The sequence below is a fragment of the Pogona vitticeps genome, chromosome 4 (genome assembly GCF_051106095.1).
Source record: "Pogona vitticeps strain Pit_001003342236 chromosome 4, PviZW2.1, whole genome shotgun sequence".
NCBI classification, from domain to species: Eukaryota; Metazoa; Chordata; class Lepidosauria; order Squamata; family Agamidae; genus Pogona; species Pogona vitticeps.
In genome coordinates, this window is record NC_135786.1 from 174,640,644 (window position 1) to 174,662,295 (window position 21,652).

At 40.1% G+C, this 21,652-nt stretch overlaps 1 protein-coding gene across 4 annotated transcripts in view; it reads right to left on the bottom strand.

The window, feature by feature from the left end:
- Positions 1 to 21,652, bottom strand: part of SOCS6 (suppressor of cytokine signaling 6) — a 65,162-nt gene that overhangs the window by 11,221 nt on the left and 32,289 nt on the right. For 2 of the 4 annotated variants that reach the window (XM_020796638.3, XM_072998756.2), the window contains one exon: positions 20,585 to 20,703. The exons of the other annotated variants lie outside the window; for them this stretch is intronic. The gene's annotated coding sequence lies outside the window, so the exon portion shown is untranslated. The remainder of the gene's footprint in view (positions 1 to 20,584; positions 20,704 to 21,652) is intronic. 4 annotated transcript variants of the gene reach the window in all.

The window sequence follows — 21,652 nt, forward strand, 5'->3', positions numbered from 1 at the left end:
GGAAGGTAACAGCATTCCGTGTCTAAGTCGCACTGGCCATGTGACCATGGAAGATTGTCTTCGGACAAAACGCTGGCTCTATGGTTTGGAAACGGGGATGAGCACCGCCCCCTAGAGTCGAACATGACTGGACAAAAAAAAAAAGCTTGTCAAGGGGAACCTTTACCTTTTATAGCAATTGCAAAACGATGATTCCAATGGTTTTTTTTGTTTTACGGGAACCATTTTCCCCCTGCATTATGACGATTAAAAAAAGCTGATTATCGGGTTTTCGAAATGGTTCCCTGCTGTTTTCCGGAAGACAACGATGCAAAATGGCTTCTCCTATGGAGGATCTTCGCTGGACGAGCAGGTATTTTCCCCATTGGAATGCACTGACCAGTTTTCAATGCATTTCAATGGGTTTTTTACTTGACAACGATTTCGCTTAACAGCAATTTTAATGGAATGCATTATCATCGTCAAGCGGGGCAACACTGTATATGGATCTGAGATCAAAGGAAGATATTGAATAGAATGTAAGTGGGTACTAGACCAAATCAACCATGAACTTTCTCTAAAAGCAGAAATGACTGAACTGAAGCTATTATATATAATGCCTTGAGAAAGGCAAGACTCATTGGAAAATATGAAAATACTAGGAGCTCAAAGGCAGCAGGAAAATAAGACCTGACATGAGAGTGACTCCATAAAGGAAATTATGGCTCCTGGAGTACAGCTATGAATGATAGGACTTTCTTCACTTCATTAATTCATCAGGTCACTATAAGTTGGAAATGATTTAATGGTATTATCATAACAAACTCAAAATACATTGGCACTCTGCGACTATTGTTGAGAGACTGCCAACATTATTACCAAATCAAGTGACTGTTGCCAGAACTGGAAACTGACTACACGTTGTAAAAAAAAAAAGTCAGCAGCATGATGTGATTAAATATCACCTCAAGTAACAGAATCAATATGCATCTATATATTAGTTTTTAGGGAATGCAAGATGGATGGTGCACTTATACTCTTGTCCTGTTGATAAGCTTTCCATTGGAAATTTGCTAGCCACTACATTAATAGCCTTTGGTCTGATGAAGCACAGGTCCTCTTACCTTTCTGTAAACCCTCTACCACTTCAACTTTCCCCTGAAAAGTTTCTGCTTCCCTGCTGGAAGATGGCTTTATAAAATAGTACTTAACATACATGGATGCTTTTAAAAACACTGTAGTCAGAAAATATGATGTGTATGTAACTGCATGTGAGTGAGTGAAAAGGGTCTTGGCAAGTGTATCAATGTCTGTGTATATCTATAGTGGACTGGCTATATCCACAGTTTGTACTTACTCTCTGATATGCTTAAAAGGTAAAGGTAAAGGTTCCCCTTGACAATTTTTGTCCAATCGTGTTCGACTCTAGGGGGCGGTGCTCATCCCCGTTTCCAAGCCATAGAGCCAGCGTTTTGTCTGAAGACAATCTTCCGTGGTCACATGGCCAGTGCGACTTAGACACGGAACGCTGTTACCTTCCCACCAAGGTGGTCCCTATTTATCGACTTGCATTTGCATGCTTTCGAACTGCTAGGTTGGCGGAAGCTGGGAGAAGCAACGGGCGCTCACTCCGTCGCGTGGATTAGATCTTATGACTGCTTGGTCTTCTGACCCTGCAGCACAGGCTTCTGCGGTTTAGCCCGAAGCGCCACGACATCCCTCCACAACGCCAACACGTCACTTCTGATATGCGTACTGTGGAGCAATTTGGCCCAAGGACTGAAACAAATTATTTGCTCCTGATATAGAGAAAAATATGATCTGCTGGGACAGCATCACTTTATTTTCCTGTTTACTAGACCAGAGAAAGCTTAAAACCCCATATTATGCATACTAGTTTTCATCAGAAACTTTTGTAACAGCACACTCTGTAGTACTGAAATATCCAGGATCCGGGGAACGTGAGAGCTAAAATGTGCACACAAGTAAGCCACCATTATATATGGCTGAGCACCTTTCTGCAGACAGAATCAGATAATTTCCAAAAGCTGTCCTATGCATGAGATGAGAGCTTGTGACTAAATTTCACTGTACAGTAATGGCTGACATGACCTACAGTGGGAAATGGGAATGTAACTGTGGCATACAGCTCTGCTCTCACCTGTCCGTCACAGCTGGGCAGGGGAACCTCAGCCAATGAGAGGACGGAGGGTGATGCAAAAGGGGGAGGAGCTGGATTATATAAGGTGTGTGTGATGTGTGAAAGGGGGAGTTTTGGAGAGTTTGAAAAGATGAGAGAAGTTGACTGAGAGAGTGAGATAGATTTGAGAGAGATCGTCAGTGAGGGAAAAGTCTGTGTGATCTAGCAATTGAGAAACGTGATTAACAACTTGATTTTACCTGTGATTCATCCTTTTTATTTTGTACAAATCAATAAACACTTTATTTGTTTGAAAGAAAAACTTGTCCTTTGTGAGTACTAAGGATAGGTTGGTGGCAGCAAGTGAAGAATAGTAGTGAGCACTCTTGGAGGCCTGTATTGGTAGAGGCTTGAGAGTGGCCCGCTACAGTAACTTTAGAAGCTGATATGCTGTGCTTTTTAGAAGTCTAACCACTATGGCTACATGTGTAGGTAACTATTTTTCATGACTTGGACCTTCCAGTATTTTATGACTTAAGACAGAAATTGTCATCATTGCAATTAAATACTTGCTACTCAATGTTTTAGCAAAATGTCTTAAGCTAAGTTATCATTGCAGCCAAGAAAGTCCCTTCTTTTCTATACTTTGGGCAAGCTTCATTAAGACTAACCAGTAACATTTCAAAGTCAGAATACATGAATTTCTTATGATGAATAAATAGTATTCTAGGATTTCTCCCAATGGATTTACTTCCAGATAACTGTAACTATATAATCCAAACAAGTTTTTTAATGCAGCTTTGCCTTTCAGGTTTCTGATTTCCAGTATGCCTAGAACTCCAAGTAATAATCTATGTCATTTTAGATGAACACATCATTTGCTTAGATATCCATGTGATAGTTCCTAATAAAACTATCCTGCAGAATGTACAATAACATGGAGCAAATTTTAGTCAGATGGAAAGGTTACCTGTCCATTAAAGTAACATTTTACAGAATAGTTACTTTTGAAGGCTCTGCAAGTGAAGGATGTTCTTCATAAGAAAAGAAATTGTTTTAAATCTCGGGTTCTTTTCAAGTAAATTTCCTTCCTTCTTTTCTCCAGTAAAATTAGCAATACTAGAAAGTTATGTTATAATAAATTTGTTTGCCTCTCAAGCACCAGAATATTTTTTAGTTTTGCTACAACAGAATATAATGGATAATCCTCTGCTAATTTAAAAATTTATATAGGATAGAGACTTACTTTGTTCTTTGAATGCTGACACTTAAGGATAAGTAGTCACTTGTGTAGCTTCAAAATGGATTTGAAATAAAAATGATGAAGAATAAAACAAGGAAAAAACAGCATCTGCTTTTCATCAAATTGTCCACAATGAAAAGCGAAAGGAGAACGGAGAAAATAAAAGTGAATACTCAAGGAGATCCATGAGGTAGAAGCTAAACTTGCAACCTGTGAGCCAAAGTTCTATTATTTAGACAAAGGGTGGGCAATTTTGGTGGATTTAGGGCCAAGCTTTCCTCTAAGGCAGGGGTGGGCAATTAATTTCTATAACGGAGCCACATGAAAAATCTGAACTGTGTTCGGGGGCCGAACCAACTTTACTTAAAAATAAAATCAAACAGTGATGTTATGATTGTTTTTATTTTAAACTTGCTAATCTTCACAAATACTAAAGAGGCTTTTTGCAGTATGTTCAAGATAAGCAATGTATCAACTTTAGACAAAAAGCTATAAATGGTTTGATGTTCAAAACTGTCTGTGGGCCGGACAGGAGCGCCTTGTGGGTCGTATGTGCCCCTCGGGCCGCACTTTGCCCAGGTCTGCTCTAAAGTGTGTGCCTACATGAGATTCTGCCCCCTCCCCACATGGCTCCTCCTCCTCCCTGCACTTGCTGCAATTGTTTTCAGCCCCTTTGGCTGCAACCATGACAGAACCCTCTGTGTGTGTGTGTTTGGGGGGGGGGGGGTCGCACATGAGAGAGTAAGTGCCCCACCCAGCAGAGGTGAAAATTAGAGGGAATGTTGTTTGGGGCCAAATGTTCACTCCTAGCACTAACTGCAGGCTGCATCCAACTCAGAAAATGTCTTAAAAAGAAATCAAAACTGAAAAGATCAGATTTCTACTTTGGGGACGTATCATTTGAGCATGGAGAAACCAGGGAAGGGCTCCATGCAGGCTGCAAAAATGGCTATGGGAGCTGCATGCAGTCTGCAGGCCAATTTCCCCCCTCTGGTTTGGATGCTGCCTCATCCCAGGCACCCTCTGAATTGCCGGGTATTTCCATCCCTCCCATCCCTAGTCGTTGTTGTTTAGTCGTTTAGTCATGTCCGACTCTTCGTGACCCCATGGACCAGAGCACGTACTAGACCTCAATTGGTGTTAATTAGGATGAAGGACTCATAGAATCACATCAGTTTCTTTGCTGAAATACTAACTTCTTAGTAAAGTGTATGTCATGAGCATTTAGAACTGTAACAAAATAAAAAGGTTTTCAACATTTGGCAGACAATTAAAAGAGACTTCAAACATAATTATTCCTGATTTATCCCATCATCAGAGCTGCTACCTTTTACACTATGTTGATGAAATTTTAAATTCTTGTGTTAAGATTTACAGCTGATATTTAGGAAGAGTCCTCTTATCTTCCTTTAGTTAATTTATTTAATGGAAAAGATTCAGAAATTATTACCAAATTGATTTCTATGGCATTTAAGATGTGATCCATAAACCATTAGCACCAAACATATCTTACTTCCTTAATAGTTCTAAAAAGATTTGAGAGCAAGTATTTTGGATTAGGATCGTCACAACATTGGGTTATCCAATTTGCAGAATAATCCTAGTACAGTATTCTGTAAAGTATGAGATTGTCTGCTCAAAGATAAACAATGCCATTTACTCTATTACAGCTCTGATCTAAAGCCAGAGATCTCAAGGAGATGACTTTCACTTATTTTAATTGGATTTGGTCTTGCAACTATCAGGCACTGCCTTAGCATTCGACCTTGAGAACCACATTAAGGTCTCACTGACCTTTCTTGTGGAACAACCAAAATACTCACGTACCTACCCACATGATATGTTTGTATTCAAATAAAAAGAAATACAGTGGTGCTCCGCATAATGAGCGATTCGTTTAACGATGAATCTGCATAGCGATGAGGTTTTTGCGATCGCGTTTCGCTTACCGATTATCACATAACGATGTTTTTAAAACAGCTGATCGGCAGTTCCAAAATGGCCACCCACAGTGTTTTCGCGCCCTTTCCTCACTTACTGGGCAGCGAAAATGGTGGCTGGATGGAGGATTTTTGCTTAAAGGTGAGTTTTTCCCCCATTCAATGTGTTTTAATGCGTTCCTATAGGTTTTTTTTGCCCCGCATAGCAACGAATCCGGATAGCGACGATTTTTTCGGAACAGATTATCGTCGCTATGCAGGGCACCACTGTATCTAACTATTGTGAAATATTATCAACTGAACATACCCACTACAAAAATGCTTTACTTTTGTAATTACAAAAGTAGTTTAAAAAAAATCTGATGGAAAAAGAAATAAAGAAAAACATAATTTAAAGGTTCTTGTGCTAAGCAGCTGCACCAATTTTTCAAACATCAAAAGTTGGTGGAATATCTGATCTGGTTTGGAGTCAAATAAGACTATCAATTAACTGTAATCTGCCTCTTTTTTTCTTACACTCAAATATACAGCCCTAATTTCATGTGTTGTAGGGATTGAAAGTTTCTGCTTTTGAACTACTTTGTGTTTTGTTGTCATCAGCAACAGGATATAAAGCCAGGATATAAAACAAATAGTTCTGGCTTGTTTTAACTAAGCACAGAATAAATAAAACACAAAGTCGAGTTTCCAAAGTGTTAATGTAGTTGGAACCTACTGATTAGTTCAAAAGTAAAATAATCTGGTGTCCTCCTCTTGTACATAGATCTGGAGCAAGGAAGACGAAATGCATTCTATTCAGTCTTGATAGCCTAACAACCAACTATAGTTTGTCACCAGGCATTAGTACATGATGATGGGTGGGGGAGAACTGTGCAAAGTAATGATAAAGCCTCGGTTTGGATATCAGACCAAACCATGGTTTATGCTTAGCTTATTTAAGAACACAGCATATTTTGTACTTTAAGATATACTAACTATGGTTTAGAACTGTTAAATCAGCTTTTATTTTACATCTGCTCAATACTGGCCTGAATATGTTCCTAAATTATCTCCCTTCTTGGCGCAACAACCTCTTGGTAAATAATTTTGGGGTCCTGGTGGGCACAGAACTAACTTATAGTTTCAATGAGAGGATAATTAAGACACAGCAACACCCATAACTGTTGGCACTGCATTGTACATTCAATCATAGTAATAATCTATAGTTACTGAAAAGCAACTTCAATCCTGAAAAGCAACTTCACATCCCACTTTACTTATAATTCTGGCACAGGATCAGAATTAAAACAAGCTATGGCTTTGCATGATGTGGGTGTGGCCAGCCTCCAGCACTGTGGAGCTGGCAACAGTTGGGTTCCTTGGCACAAACTCCATGGGCTCAACTTTGTGGTTTAAACATATGGGTGCTTTATTCACTACAGCTTTGCAGAAAACCAGCAGCCTTGGAAGAAGCAGGTTGACGGGTATACACCAGTCATTGGGCACCCTTCCCCTCAGTGGGATCCTCAGTTATCTTCACTGAGAGTCCCCACAGTTCAGGTCCATCAGCATGAGCCTTTGCCCAGCTCAAAGAGGGTTTGTATTCTTCTTGATATGGATGCCGGCTACCCACCCTTTCCTTCCCCCTAGTCCTTGCCTGTTCAGGTAAGGAGGCTCAGCTATCTGTCAGCAGTGGTCCTTCAGCTGGAGGAATGTCATAGAATGGTGCCCCGCTTGACGATTACCCCGGCAGATGACGAAATAACTTGATGACGATGTTTTTGCAATCGCTATAGCGATTGCAAAACGATGATTCAAATGGGATTTTTTCGCTTCACGACACTCGGTTCCCTGCTTCGGGAACCGATTTTCCTTTTCACAACGATTTTTAAACAGCTGATCGGCGGCTCTCAAAATGGCTCCCTCTGTTTTGCTGACCTCATTTCGCAAGACAGGGAGTGGAAAATGGCCGGCCTATGGAGGATCTTTGCTGCACAATCAGGTATTTCCCTCATTGGAATGCATTGACTGGTTTTCAGCAGTCTTCGCACCCTCTTTTCTCATGCCTCAGCCTTTTCCCATAGCATATCACAGACTTCCTTTCTAGTTCATAAGATTGCTGCCCTATATTTAACTGACTGAAACTAAGATTCCAGAAAATCTTTCATTTTTACAAACTGCCTTTACCAAACCTGATTAAAACATTTCCAGAAAGATCCTGTGTGATAAGTTAGCTGCAATACTGGACATAGAATAGAGAAACTCATGTTCAAGTCTTCACTCTCTCCTGAAACTCAACTGATGATAAAAAACCTTGGACCAGTTACAATATATCATCAAAATGTACTGCACTGATTTGGTGCAATTAAAAAATTATATAAAGACTGTGTTTTAAGCTTCTTGAATAAATAAAATATAAATGCACTTAAATAATTTAAAGTTCAGATGGAGTAGAGAAGAAATCACTGTAACTGTCATATTTTGCCATCTCATCCATTAAGAAATCTTCCCAACATCTCACTGAAATATGAAACATATACAAATCAAACCTTAGAAACATCAAGGTTGAAGTGCAAAATTAAACCAGTGTTCATCTTTGTCTGTCAACATCAGTAGTCTGTTGAACACAACTAGCAATTTTTATACTGTACCTTTTATAAAACCTGGTACAAAATACACTTCTGCTAATAAGCATCAAAATGACAGGAAGATAACAAAACCTTCTCATGTATGAAGATATGTCTGCATCATTAAATAGAACAACTTAAACACAATATGATAGCAGAATATAAAATAATTTATTCTTGAATTTATTATTCACAAATTTAGTCTAGAATGAAGACTGTAAAAATTAAAGCAAAACACCCTATTAAAAGGTTCAGTATTAACCCAAGCCAATGGGCCCACAACTGTTCTGCTCCAAATCCTTCCCAAGTTGCTTTTTCCTCCCAGAAGCTTATGTATTAAAATATATACCTGACCTTCTCTACAGCACCTAATTCACTGCTGACCATATTTCCACAATTTAGGATGACACTGATGATCTCTCACCAGCAGATGCAGAATGCTTATAGGGATTCTAAGTTTGCAAGTATAAATAACATGATTAAATTAATTGCTGTTTGGTGCATGGGTTGGTAAATGAAACAAAAAAGTAAGAGAAATTCCAGTTAAAATATATATATTAAAAATCTTTAGGATTTTGAATCAGATTTTTTTTGAAGGATATGAAGTTGGATAATGGGAACAAAGTGTACATGTATGGGTACTGCTTAGAGATAAGCACAACCCACAGTTTGCTCCCCCGCCTCCTCTGGGTGAGCACCCACTCTCTGCCAGGAGTGCACATCGCTCCTCCACCTCCTCGAGCGATCATCTACTCACTGGCAGCAGGACACTTTGCTCCTCCAGGCAATCCACCACTCACTAGCAACAGTGTGGGCTTCCCTACCCCACTTTGTCTGAGTGGGCGATCACCTGAGGAGGCAGAAAAGGGAATTGCACTCCTGTCAGTGAATGGGTGATTGCCCAGAGGAGGCAGGGGAGGGGAACATGTAGTGCCTGTGGAATAACTGTATGGGTATCATGCTGAACCACAGTTCAGTTGCCCATGCTACTGAATTTGCTTTCTAGCAACAGTGCTATTATTTATACTTCTAATTAAAATTCCTTAATAAATTGACATATTCGTTTTACAGTTTGTTGGATAATTTTCATAATGTCTGCATTTTATTGGCCGATAAATATTTTTCAAGGGTACATCTGAAAAACAATATAACTTCATTAACATTTACCTAGCTAAAACTAACAAAAGTATTTTAAAAATTGCTATTTCAATTGCACCCATGTAAGAATCACAAAACATGAAAAACTCAGATATTATAATCCATAACTGAAAATAGGTTTCAGCAAACTATAGTAAAAATTCAGCATTATGAAGCCTATTGTGAAAACTGAGCATATGTATCAGTAATACTTTGATTATTACAAAACACAGGACAGTATCCTGTTGCATAGCTATGTCAACGTAGTGGGAATAACATCACCACCACCAGGCGATTGCCACTAATTAGCTACTGCTTTGATTTCTGCCTGTGAACAATTTGCATGCAGTGAGACAAAATCAAATGCAAATGACATCATTCCCATTGCCCCAATGTAGTTACATAATAGGATTTTGGCCATTAATGATTTTCCTATCAGATCTACTTTCAAATAAATAAATCAATATGCCAATCCATTTATTGGGGCTGGGAAAAGTGACATATTTTTTTAAAAAAGAGAATGGTAAAATACCTCTGAGTACTCTATACCTAGAAAACCCTAGGAGGTCACCATAAGTTGGGACTGGCTTAATAGCACAGTTATTTATTGTTATGTTCAATGAAAGGCTGTTGTTCTCCGTTTATCACTAGGAGGTGCACAGGAGACCCCATTGATCACACCACAAACTGCAAACAGTCATTTTTAGTGGTAATAAAGAGATGAGTATTTGCTACCTTTTGAAGTCCCATCTTATAAGAGATAAGTGCAGTTAGTTATACACTTCTAGCCAGGGTGGATAATTATTTTTTAAAATCAAATTGATTTAAATCACAATTCAAACTATTATTTAAAATTTAAATAGTCAACACTCTGATTTTTAAAATCTAAATTGTGTCTGAAATCAAATCCGCCCTGATTCTGGCACTTAAAAACAGGGATGTGTTCAATGGACAGTCCAGGAACAAATATTCTGCCACCAAGACCCACCACAAGTGACATCAGTCTGTAAATTAAACAAAATCTACAAAATAAAAACACTACTTCTGGTTTTAGTGGGGGTCCTGCACCATGTTTTATTGGATAATAACTACTGTACATTCTTTACTTTTAATAGAAGAGATCAGGATTTCCAGGGGCTGATAAAAAAGACCAAGGCAGAAGTGCATGACCAGTGAAATCATGGAGTGTCTAAAATCTTAACACTACAAAGAATTAAACAGGCACGTTTTTGATCTACTGCTCCAACCCCAAATCTTAACTTTGCATTTCCATTACAAGGCTTGCACTGCAATGTAGACAAAACTTCACCAAATATTTTTTTCTCCACAGTAAAAAATGTCAAGATTTTTTTTTATTTTACTGAGTTGTGCAGCATGAACAAGCTATTGATAGTCTGAGAGCTCTCTAAAAGAAAATCTTGCAGCTAGTCTCTTTTTTTAAGAGAAAATATTACAAAACAAGAGAGAACACAAAGTCAGCAGAAGAATATGAATGTTAACTACCACTGAAAAGAGAAGAAATGTTTCAGTATCATATTTTGCTTTTGCTAGCAGATAAAAACAGACATTCCATTATGATTAGCAGCATATGAAAGACACTTTGCTACAATAAATTACTGCAACAATATGTAAGATTGACAATGCAACTGAGTTAGCTGCAGAGTGAAACTGCAGACTACTGTAATACAAACTGAAAAATGCCTGTCTGTATATTTGACCCATTTCATTGAGATGCCATGCAATCCTATGCCAAAGAATTTGCAAGATCAAGCTTTCTTTCTTCAGCCACCCAGATCACACACATTAATTGTAAAGCCGTCTGCCTAAATACTTAGGTTTATATCCTGTTGCTTGCAAAGGAGTTGCACAAAAGGCTATTCTACATGTGGTTCTTCCTTTCCCATTCCTTGTGCAAGGTGGAATCCAGCAACTAGGGATGTGCCACTGGGCTTTTTTTTTGTATCACAGATGCCAGGATTCTCCATTATGGGATTCCCCAGTCCCCCAACTTAGACTACTACAGTCCCCCAAATTTGATTCTCCAGGGAAAAAGGACAAAGCCGGAAGGCTTCATTGACTAAATAGGCTTAGCCTCATCCAGCTTTCTGCTCAAAAAAGAAAGTGCCTCAGTGCTTGATGGGAGCTTCCCACGTAACAATGCAGGTTACTAGTCTCTTAGCAATCCAATAAAAGAACTCAAAGGCTACTGTGTTTCCCCGAAAATAAGACAGGGTCTTATATTAATTTTTTCTCCAAAAATGCGCTAGGCCTTATATTCAGGGGATGTTTTATTTTTTTTCATGTACAACAAGCAACATTTATTAAGTTGCCTACAAACAGTCCGAATGACTACAGGCCGGTGGCACTAACTTCAATCTTAATGAAGTGCTTTGAGCAGTTAGTTCGGAAATATATTATCTCCTGCCTTCCTGATTCCTTTGATGGGCTTCAGTTTGCTTATAAAGAAAATAGATCAACCGAGGATGCGATCAATACTGTGCTTTATATGGCTTTATCCCACTTGGAAACACAAGGGAATTATGTAAGAATGCTGTTCGCGGACTTTAGCTCTGCTTTTAACACCATTATACCCCACAGATTAATAGACAAACTTAAAGATCTTGACTTTCAAGATTCTATCTGTCTGTGGATTTGGGATTTTTTAACAAATCGTCCACAAAGGGTTAAACTGAATGACTACATCTCTACTGACAAGATACTCAGCACTGGCACTCCACAAGGCTGTGTCCTTAGTCCACTACTGTTCTCCATTTATTCATCAGATTGCACCAATAACCATCCCAGTAATAGGATTATCAAATTTGCAGATGATACTACACTAGTAGGACTTATCTCTGGGGATGATGAGTCTGCGTATCGGGACGAGGTATTACAGCTATCCCGCTGGTGCAAAAAAAATAATCTTTTATTTAACATCCAAAAAACCAAGGAATTCATAGTGGACTATAGGAAAAAAAGAGCAGACATTCAGCCACTGTATATAGATGGAGTTTGTGTGGAACAGGTGGTTGAATGTAAGTTTCTTGGGACTATCATAACAAATGACCTGACTTGGAGTGCAAACACCGCTGCGTTAATCAGGAAGGCACAACAATGGTTGTATTTTCTAAGGATTCTTAGAAAGCAACAATTGACTGAGAGTTTGTTAATCACCTTCTATCGGAGTTCAATTGAGAGTATATTATCCTACTGTCTCTGTGTATGGTTCACGAGCTGCACAGTGGCAGAGAAAAAGGCAATTCAAGGGGTGATCAAGACGGCCCAAAACATCATTGGCTGTTCACTCCCCTCTTTGGAAGAATTGTATAAGAACAGATGTAAGAGGAAGATATCTAACATACTGAAAGACTCCTCTCATCCGGGATATCAGCTCTTTAAACTATTACCATCAGGAAGGAGATTCAGGGTATTGAAAGCAAGGACAAGCAGATTCAAGAACAGTTTTTACCCAAGTGCAGTATTGAGTTTAAATGCGGGGCCATAAGTTTTTGGTGGACTTTTTAATTGCTGAGAGAAAACGGGGTATCTATATTTGGATGGTGAAAGTTGTGTATATTTTAACTTTTTTTTTGTAGTGTTGTCCAGTTTTACCTTGGGGAAGAGCACCTCATTTCGTTGCACCCACTTGTGAGCGCAATGACAAATAAATTTCTTATGTCTTATGTCTTATGTCTTATTAAAATACAGTGGTGCCTCGTTTAGCGACGTTAATCCGTGCAGGAAAAAACGTTGCTAAATGATTTAATCGCTAAGCAATTTTAAAAGCCCATAGGAACACATTAAAATGCGTTTAATGCGTTCCTATGAGCTAAAAACTTACCTGTAACCGAAAATCCTCCATAGCGGTGGCCATTTTGGGTGCCTCTAAAGCGAGGCAAAACAGCGGTCGGCATTTTGTTTTTCCAGTGGCCATTTTAGAACCGCCGATCAGCTGTTAAAAATGGGCACTTTGCCATGATCGCGTCCCCGCGATCATGGCAAAACGATTTTTACCCATAGGGGTCATCGCTAAGCGATCGCTCTGGCAATGGCAAAAAGTCCATCGCTAAGTGATTTCGCCATAAAATGGAGCGATCGCTAAGCGAGGCACCACTGTATAGTCATGTCATCTTTTTCTCGTTGCTGCACAATGGTGGAGGGTGGGGCTTCACTTAACTCGGGCTTATTTTTGGGGTAGGGTTTATATTAGGAGCATCCTGAAAAATCATACTAGGGCTTATTTTCAGGTTAGGTCTTAATTTCAGGGAAACAGGGTAGTAACTTTTGTGGGCTTAAACAGAAGGTTGGCCTACTGTTTCTCATTCTGTACTCACTTCATATAGCAGTGGTTTGGGATGTCTGACTCTCCAGAGGACACTGGATCACAGCACCTATGATATTTCACTATTGCTGTGGTGGCTAAGACTAATGATGGTTAGCTGCAGTCCAATATCATACAGAGAGCTACAACTTGCCCACCCCCATACAGTGGAGCCTCGAGTTACAAAGGTCCCTACTTATGGAAATTTCGAGATACGAAAAGCTCCGGCCGCAAAATTTTAGTTCAATTTGCGGCCGGAGCTTCGACCTATGAAAGGCGGGGGGAAAGGGCGGGAAATTCGAAGGCGCCCCTGCTGCCCTCTTGTCTCCTGTCCCTGTCTAGTGTGGCTGAGAAGGCTAATTCAAGAGTGACAATCACTTCCACACCAAAAACAAATACCATCTGTCCCCTGTCCAGCTCCCTGATCTTGATGGTTTCAGGACTGCCTCTTTGCCTCGGCCTGCTGGACGAGTGGCTCTTCAATCTGGGAGAGGCCATGCAGCACCGCCTGCCTCCAGGCTGAACACTCAGATGTCAAGGTTTCCCATCTGTTGAGGTCCATTCCTAAGGCCTTCAGATCCCGCTTGCAGATATCCTTTTATCACAGCTGTGGTCTCCCTCTGGGGTGCTTTCCCTGCACTAATTCTCCATGCAGGAGATCTTTTGAAATCAGCCATTCTCACGACATGCCCGAGCCAATGTAGACGTCGCTGTTTCAGTAATGTATAAATGCTAAAAATTCCAGCTCGTTCTAGGACTACTCTACTTGGAACTTTGTCCTGCCAGGTGATACCAAAAATGCGTCTGAGACAATGCATACGGAACGTGTTCAGCTTTCTCTTCTGCCATGCACAAAGTGTCCAGGACTCAATGCAGGACAGGAGTGTACTCAGGACACAGGCTCTATAGACCTGGATCTTGGTATATACCATCAGCTTCTTATTAAGCCATACTCTCTTTGTGAGTCTAGAGAACACAGTAGTTGCTTTACCAATGCATTTATCCAGCTCGACATCTAGGGAGAGAATGCCAGAGATGGTTGAGCCAAGGTACACAAAATTATGAACAACCTCCAATTCTCATGTAGATATGGCAATAGAGGGAGGTGAGTCCATGCCCTGGCCATTGACTTGTGTTCCAGGAACATGTAATCAATTAACGTAACCAAAGCTGTCTACAAAATCAAGTCTAACACCAGACAGAAACAGATCTAGATAATCTGTTTGATCCATTAATCTCTGGAGCGAGATAAATTCCACCTGCATAAACATCTTGCCCAGAAATGGGATATTAAAGACTTCCCAGTAGTTATCTAGCACTGTGGGGCTCAAAAGCTTTTTCAATAATGTTCTTACAACAGCCTCTTTTAGATTCTGCGTTCTTGAGACAGACATTCACCACGGCCTTTACCCACTCTCCACCAGACCTCCTGTCACTGCTTTAATGAGCTAAGATGGGTAAGGATTTACCATACAAGTAACTGTCAACATTCTCCTGCTGCACAAACTGAAACATATAACCGGATAGACAAGAGCCACAGTTATATCAAATAGAAGTGTCTCAATTATTACAACAAAGTCAGAATGGATTTGAGTGATTTTATCTGCAAACTGCCGTACAAATTGTTCACGGTAGGCTGTTTCCTCTTTTGGACCAATGCCCTTGACCACTTGAAACAGCTCCACTGGATGATTATGAGCAGATGCAGTGCTGGAAGAGAAAATGGTTCTTTTTTTTTTTTTCCAATGCCAGCATTGCCACAAATTAGATTTCCCAATGAGCTCTAGTTTGCATTTGGTCAGATTTGCTCTTCTCCACCATTAGCTCTCTGATATCCATCCTACTCGTTCCATCACCGCCAGCTCCTTAGTAAACCATGACGCTAGTTTGTCTCCATTCCATAGGAAGGGAAGATTAGGAGCAACTAGGTGACATGAAACTCCTCAAAAGCCATCAAGAAACCATAAGGATCCATACGTTTTCCTCGGGCGAACCATCTAAATCAGTCTCCCACCCCTACAAAGGTTATAAGTTGCAATGAGTCCAAAAACCATCAGGTACTGATCTATTCATGACAGCAGAACTATAGAGAACTGTACACTCAGATCACCATCAACCTGACCAGTACAGAAAAACAAATCCGGAAACTGTCCTGCAGCATGAATGGGACCAGCTACTACATTAGGACATGATGTGCTCAGCATGAATACTGAAATCTCCCAACACCAAAAGCCAAGAGGTTTCCATCTTTACCACCAACACCTAGTCAGCAGCTCATCAAGACGTCTGCTGAGCAGCAGGGTGGCCAGTACATCAACAAAATACAGTGGTGCCTCGACTTACAAAATTAATCCGCATTGGAATGGTGGCTGTAACTCAAAAATTTCGTATGTTGAAGCACCGTTTCCCATAGGAATGCACTGAAAACCATTTAATCCATTTCAGCCAAAGGGGGAAAAACCCACCTAAATAAATAAATAAATAAATAAATACAAACATACACACATAAAGAAAGAAAGCTGCCCGCACTGCCCTCTGTCTTCCAAAGCCACCCTCGCTGCCCTCTGCCTCCCGTCCCTGCTACCTCTGCCGCTGCAAGAGGCAGCAGGGAGCGGGAGGCAGAGTGTTGGGATCTGCAAGATGAGGGGAAGTAGGGGTCTTGCAGATGAAGTCTCAGTGCAGGAATTTGTAGATGAAACCTGCCCCTTGACCAGCAAGGGGAAAAAGAAGAGACAAGACACTCGAATGTAAGGCAGCTGTTCAGAGGGAACCTCTCGATCTCTCCCCTCCTCCTCTTTTATTGTTTTCCTATTACATTTGCTCTAGTTAATCAATACTATTTTAACCACAGGCGTTTAATTTCCTGAATACACAGCCAGAATCAACAGACAGGCTGGTAAACATTCCTGAATACAGAGCAGGGTAAACATAGACAGTTAACACCTTAAGTACACAAATAAGTTAATACAATTTACCCAGAAACAGGAAATTCCTAAATACACAGGCAAGTTAATCAACTCAGAGACAGATAATTTTTGAATACACCAGCAAACAGGTTAATCATCCACCTTTGCCATACGTGACTTGTACGGTTCCCCACAATGGCTGCTGACACCACAGACACATATCTGACAAAAGCATATATTTTCCCACAGCAGAGGGCAATGGGGATGGCTTTGGAAGCCCAGTTTCCCGGACTTCCAAAACTGCTCCGACCGCCACACCAGGTGCCAGCTTCCCGAGCTTCCAAAACACACAGTGCGGCGGTCGGGGCGGCGTTGGAAGCCCGGGAGGCTGAGCATCCCTTTTCCTAACCATTGGGGCAAAGAAGAAGCCTCTTCTTCACCATCAACAGTTAGTAAACTTAAATTTCCCGCCCTTTTCCCCTGCCTTTTTTCTTTCGTAGGTTGAAGCTCTGGCCACAAGTAGAAGCAAAATTTTTCGGCCGGAGTTTTTCATAACTCGAAATTTTCGTAAGTAGGGACGTTCATAAGTCAAGGCCCCACTGTACTATCCTCAGCACCCACCTTTACGTATACACACTCAATCCCAGCAGACTGTGGGTCAGGGCACTTGATAAGGGGGGCAGAATCAGAATAGACCACTGCAAATACACCTCCCTGTCCCCTTTGGCTTGCCTGCTGCTGAACAAATCTCTAGCTGATGGGTAGAGATTACAAGCCACTCATCCCCAGTTTCTTTCAGCCAAGTTTTTGTAATACAGGCCAGGTCAGCAAGTTCACTGAATGGCTATTGGTTTTCCCTTTACCAACCTAGCATTTAAGAACAGCAGTTTTTGGCCAGAGGAGCTTGCTGCTACTTGAAATAAAAGACAAGGTGGATGTGACCAGAACTCAGTTGTGCACCCCTCACACACAGTATTGAAACTGCTGCCCCACTCCAGACCTCCCCCTGCTAAAAAAGGTTTTGATGGGAACTTGCTGGTTCACTTCATCTCTCTCTGCCACTCTGCAGTGGCTCACATACAAAAAAACTGAAGTGGCACGCAGGCAGTAGAGTCCTTCCCATTCCTCTACTCAGCAGGAATTGGTCCTTACCCTCAGCTCCCACTTCAGCAGGTACCCTTAAAAAAGGCATCCCTTCTAGTAGCATCTGCGTGGAGTGCTGCTCCCCCCATCCCCCAGTTGCACAGAAGTGATGCATGCAAGGAAAAGGAGTAGGCTGGTACCAGCTGACTAGAAAAAGCTGAGTCACACCACTTAGTGGCCTGATCCTGCAAGGAGGTACAGGCTTCTGAAGGCAACAAGCAGCAGCAAAACAAGGCTGGGTGGTCGATCTTGCCTACCAAATGTTTCTCTAGAGCAGCCTCTTAACAGTGTGTGCTGGTTTCTATCAAGTGTCAGTATCTAAGGTTGATACCCTGTTGCTTGCAAACTGCTGTGGAATAGTCTGTCCCACACATAGTCTCCCCTACTCTACTATTCATGCAAGGGTGAATCAGCAACCCTTTGTGTGAGCAGAATGCCAGTTTAAAGCATGAGAACTTTCTCTGACTTCAGTAACTGCAAGCTGGAGTTCAGCAGAGTTCAAGCAGAATGCTCTGCACACAGAGTTTTTACACTCTAAGAGGAGGAACAGGATACTAGTCAAAGTACAGTAGTTGGCTGTTAAATGGTAAAATCACACAAGCAGTTGTAATGTTATGTTCAAGGAAGTCTCTATTTTTACCACACAAACTCCCCAGTTATTTATTTATTTATTTATTTATTATTAATCAACAGTATTTTTCAGTAACTGGCATTCTCTAGATGATTAAAAATAAGATTTAAAATGAACATAAATTTAAAATAAAAATAACCTAAATGTGTTTTAAAAAAAGATAAACAGCAGCAAAATAGAAACATTACAGAGCTAAGACGCTAGAAGGTCTTATGTTTAAAATGCTGGAGAAATAAAGGATTGCAAGCCAGTATCAAACTGTAGGATTAACATTAGGTGAGTTTTCCTGATAAAGACATTCCACAACTAGGAAACTATTACTGAAAAACCTCTTTCTCAATATCCACTAACATTTTTTTGATGACAATACACAGGTCTCTGAAGATGGTTTCATTAACTGGAACCATGGAAGGGTTGCAAAATTCTGATTATGTGGCACATAAAGGAATCAATTTGCACCAAGAGACGACTATACCACATATATTAATACCGTAAATTTCCTGCAATATACATGCTGCTTTACGTATGCTGACCTGGAGTTGTTCCAGAAGTATATTTATTTAAAATATCTTAAATGGTGCATTGACAGTGAAGGCCCTCTCCTGTGTCTCCACCAAATGTGTCTGTATAAATGTGTGTCTTTGTGTGTGTATATATATATATATATATATATGATATGTCAAATCACATTTTCAGTAAATTTTCTAGGACTGCACGTGCAGGCACTTTACAATATATATGTATGGGAATCATAAGCGATTTTTAACAGATGATGTGGCTGCCTTAGTCCTCCCACCAATTTTTTTTAATCACTGTAGCTTGAAGTTGTTTACTTACTATAGTGGAGAAGGCAGTTAAATTTCACATTGATTCAAAGATCAACAATATATCTGGCTACATATCTCCAATCAATACCCTGTTTCCCCAAAAATAAGCCCTAACCTGAAAATAAGCCCTAGTATGATTTTTCAGGGTGCTCCTAAAATAAGCCTTACCGCAAAAGTAAGCCCTAGTTAAATAAAAACCCATCCTCCATCATTGTGCCGCAACCAGACGACATGACTGTATCTGAATAAATGTAGATAAATGTACATGACAAAAATAAAACATCCCCTGAAAATAAGCCCTAATGCATTTTTGGAGCAAACATTAATATAAGACCCTGCCTTATTTTCAGGGAAACACGGTAATCTAGTTTTATGTTATCTTCAGTATTTGGTAATAGCACACAGAAATTTCTCCTTCAAAAATTATCTGGTTCCAATAAAAAAAAACTTTCTTTCTGTGCTGTATCCCATATTGCCTAATCTTAATCTCCAAAGTGGCTGTGGTATAAAAATGCTCATTAGCAGCCAACACAACCTTAGATTTAGTTCTCTTAGACAAAATGTTTATTTTTTATTCTCCGACTATCATTTCTATTTTAACAACTGTGAGATGGAAAACCTGCAGCACCATAACAGTGAACTCTTGGGATGCAAGTAACCTTCAGCCTGATGTCATACAGATCTTTGACTAATTTCAAAAGCATTCCTCAAATGCAAGAGTGATCTGTTCCTTTTCTAGCATCCCATGATTTAGTGCAAGAGAAAGAGATTTCATTGAAAAAGAAAAGGTGTGGGGGCTAGACCTCTCTTGGTGCTGTCCACCAATGCCTCCAGCTTCACCACAGCCAGTGAGACGCAGACAGATTACTGTATACCTGAAGAAATGTAACTCTTGACAGAAATAGATTTGCTGTCCTTTTCAGATATAAAAACATTATATAATTAACATCTGTAGTCCAAAGCATCTAAGAGTACTGCGGTGGAGAAGGCTGCTCTAAGCCATTAGAGCAGTTGCAATAAAAATACTGAATGTTGTGTTAATGCTCTTGTAAGCAGATTCAAAACAAAATTTTACTATTGCATGATTGTGTTCCCCCCCCCCACAAAGCTAAATTCTACTGATTAGAAGATAACTGCAATGTCAAGCTAGCCATCAAAAAGTAAACAGCAAGACAAGTTTCATGTCATCTTACATGATATTCACTTGGATTATTTTATCCATTCAGTTATGGCAAATCAACAACTAAATAATCAAATAATAAGGATCAAGCAATGTACATTAGTTCCCTCTTTCAGTGGTAAAAAAAGAACTTTTGGCAGACACCTTCCTCATCACAACACACCTTAAGATGGTCATTCTAACATAAAAGGCAAATGAGTCATTAATACTTTCCCACGAAAAATAAAAAAAATCCACTAAAACCTTTTCTTTCTTTCTTTCTTTGTTCACAAAAGCAAGGATTAGAGGCACTTCTTGTTTGCAGAAACAAAGTCAATACACAGATTTAATGCTGTTGGACTGGTCCTCCTGCACTTGTTCAACTCAGAAGATACTCCTGTTAATATATTTAGTTACTGACCAAGATTCTGCAGTCTCAAAACAGCTTGTACCTGTTATCATCCAACTTTTTATCCATTAAATATTTTTGCCAAAATGTTTTTCTTACAACTTGAAAGAAATAAAACACATGCCCAACATCATAATGTTTACCTGCTAGAAGATCAGAGGCATACATTGCGTGAATGACATAGTTGCCTTATTTAAACACGGTTAATGAATATTCCATTTCAAGAACTCAATGAGATGTCTTCTGATAGCTTCATTAAATTCTGTCAAAAAGAGGCACATGTAACTTGTCATCCAAAGTCACTTACATGATATCAGCCAAATTTTCCTTTAAAGTACATTTATCGCTTGATGCTACTCTGAATGTAAGACATTATGTACTCTTATGTTCTTCAACTGGAGTACTTGTTGAATAACAGACCAAATGTGACTTGTACTACTTCCTCTTAAATGTATTTCTTGATACACAATTTCCTGAAGTGGCACCCACACCTATATAATGACGATTACTTCATTTATTTATTTATTTAATTTAACTTATATGCCGCCCACACTACGCAAAGGTCTCTGGGCGACTTACAGCAATTTAACTACAGCAAAAAAGATAAAATAATTAAAATACAATTAAAATATATACTCTAAATTTTGCCATCAGGACCCACAGTTGATATTATTTCAATTACAGTGGTACCTCGACTTACGAACTTAATCCGTTTTGGAACGATGTTTCTACACTGAACAGTTCATAAGTCAAAGTACCATTTCCCATTGAAATGCCTGGGAACGGAATTAATCGGTTCCAGCATTTCAAAAGGCAAAAAGGCAGGGGGAAAGTACTGGAAATTCCCATTTCTTGCCCTTTCTCCCTGCCTTTTTGGCTTCAGAGGTATCAAACAACTTCCTCTGATGTTGGGGGGAAAGCCCTTGGAGAAATCAAAAGGTGGCAATCGTGGCGGCGGGGACCCCCAGGGAGGTCTCCCAGGGCTTGCCCACCACCAGGGGAGACCTCCCTGGGGGTCCCTGCCACCGCGATCGGCGCCTTCGGATGTCTCAAAGGGCTTTCCCCCCGACATCAGAGGAAGCCGTTTGAGACCTCTGAAGCCAAAAAGGCAGAGATAAAGGGCGGGAAATTTGTATTTCCAGCCCTTTCTCCCTGCCTTTTTGCAGGGAGCCATTTACGAACAGCTCCGTTTGCAAAAAATGGCATTGACT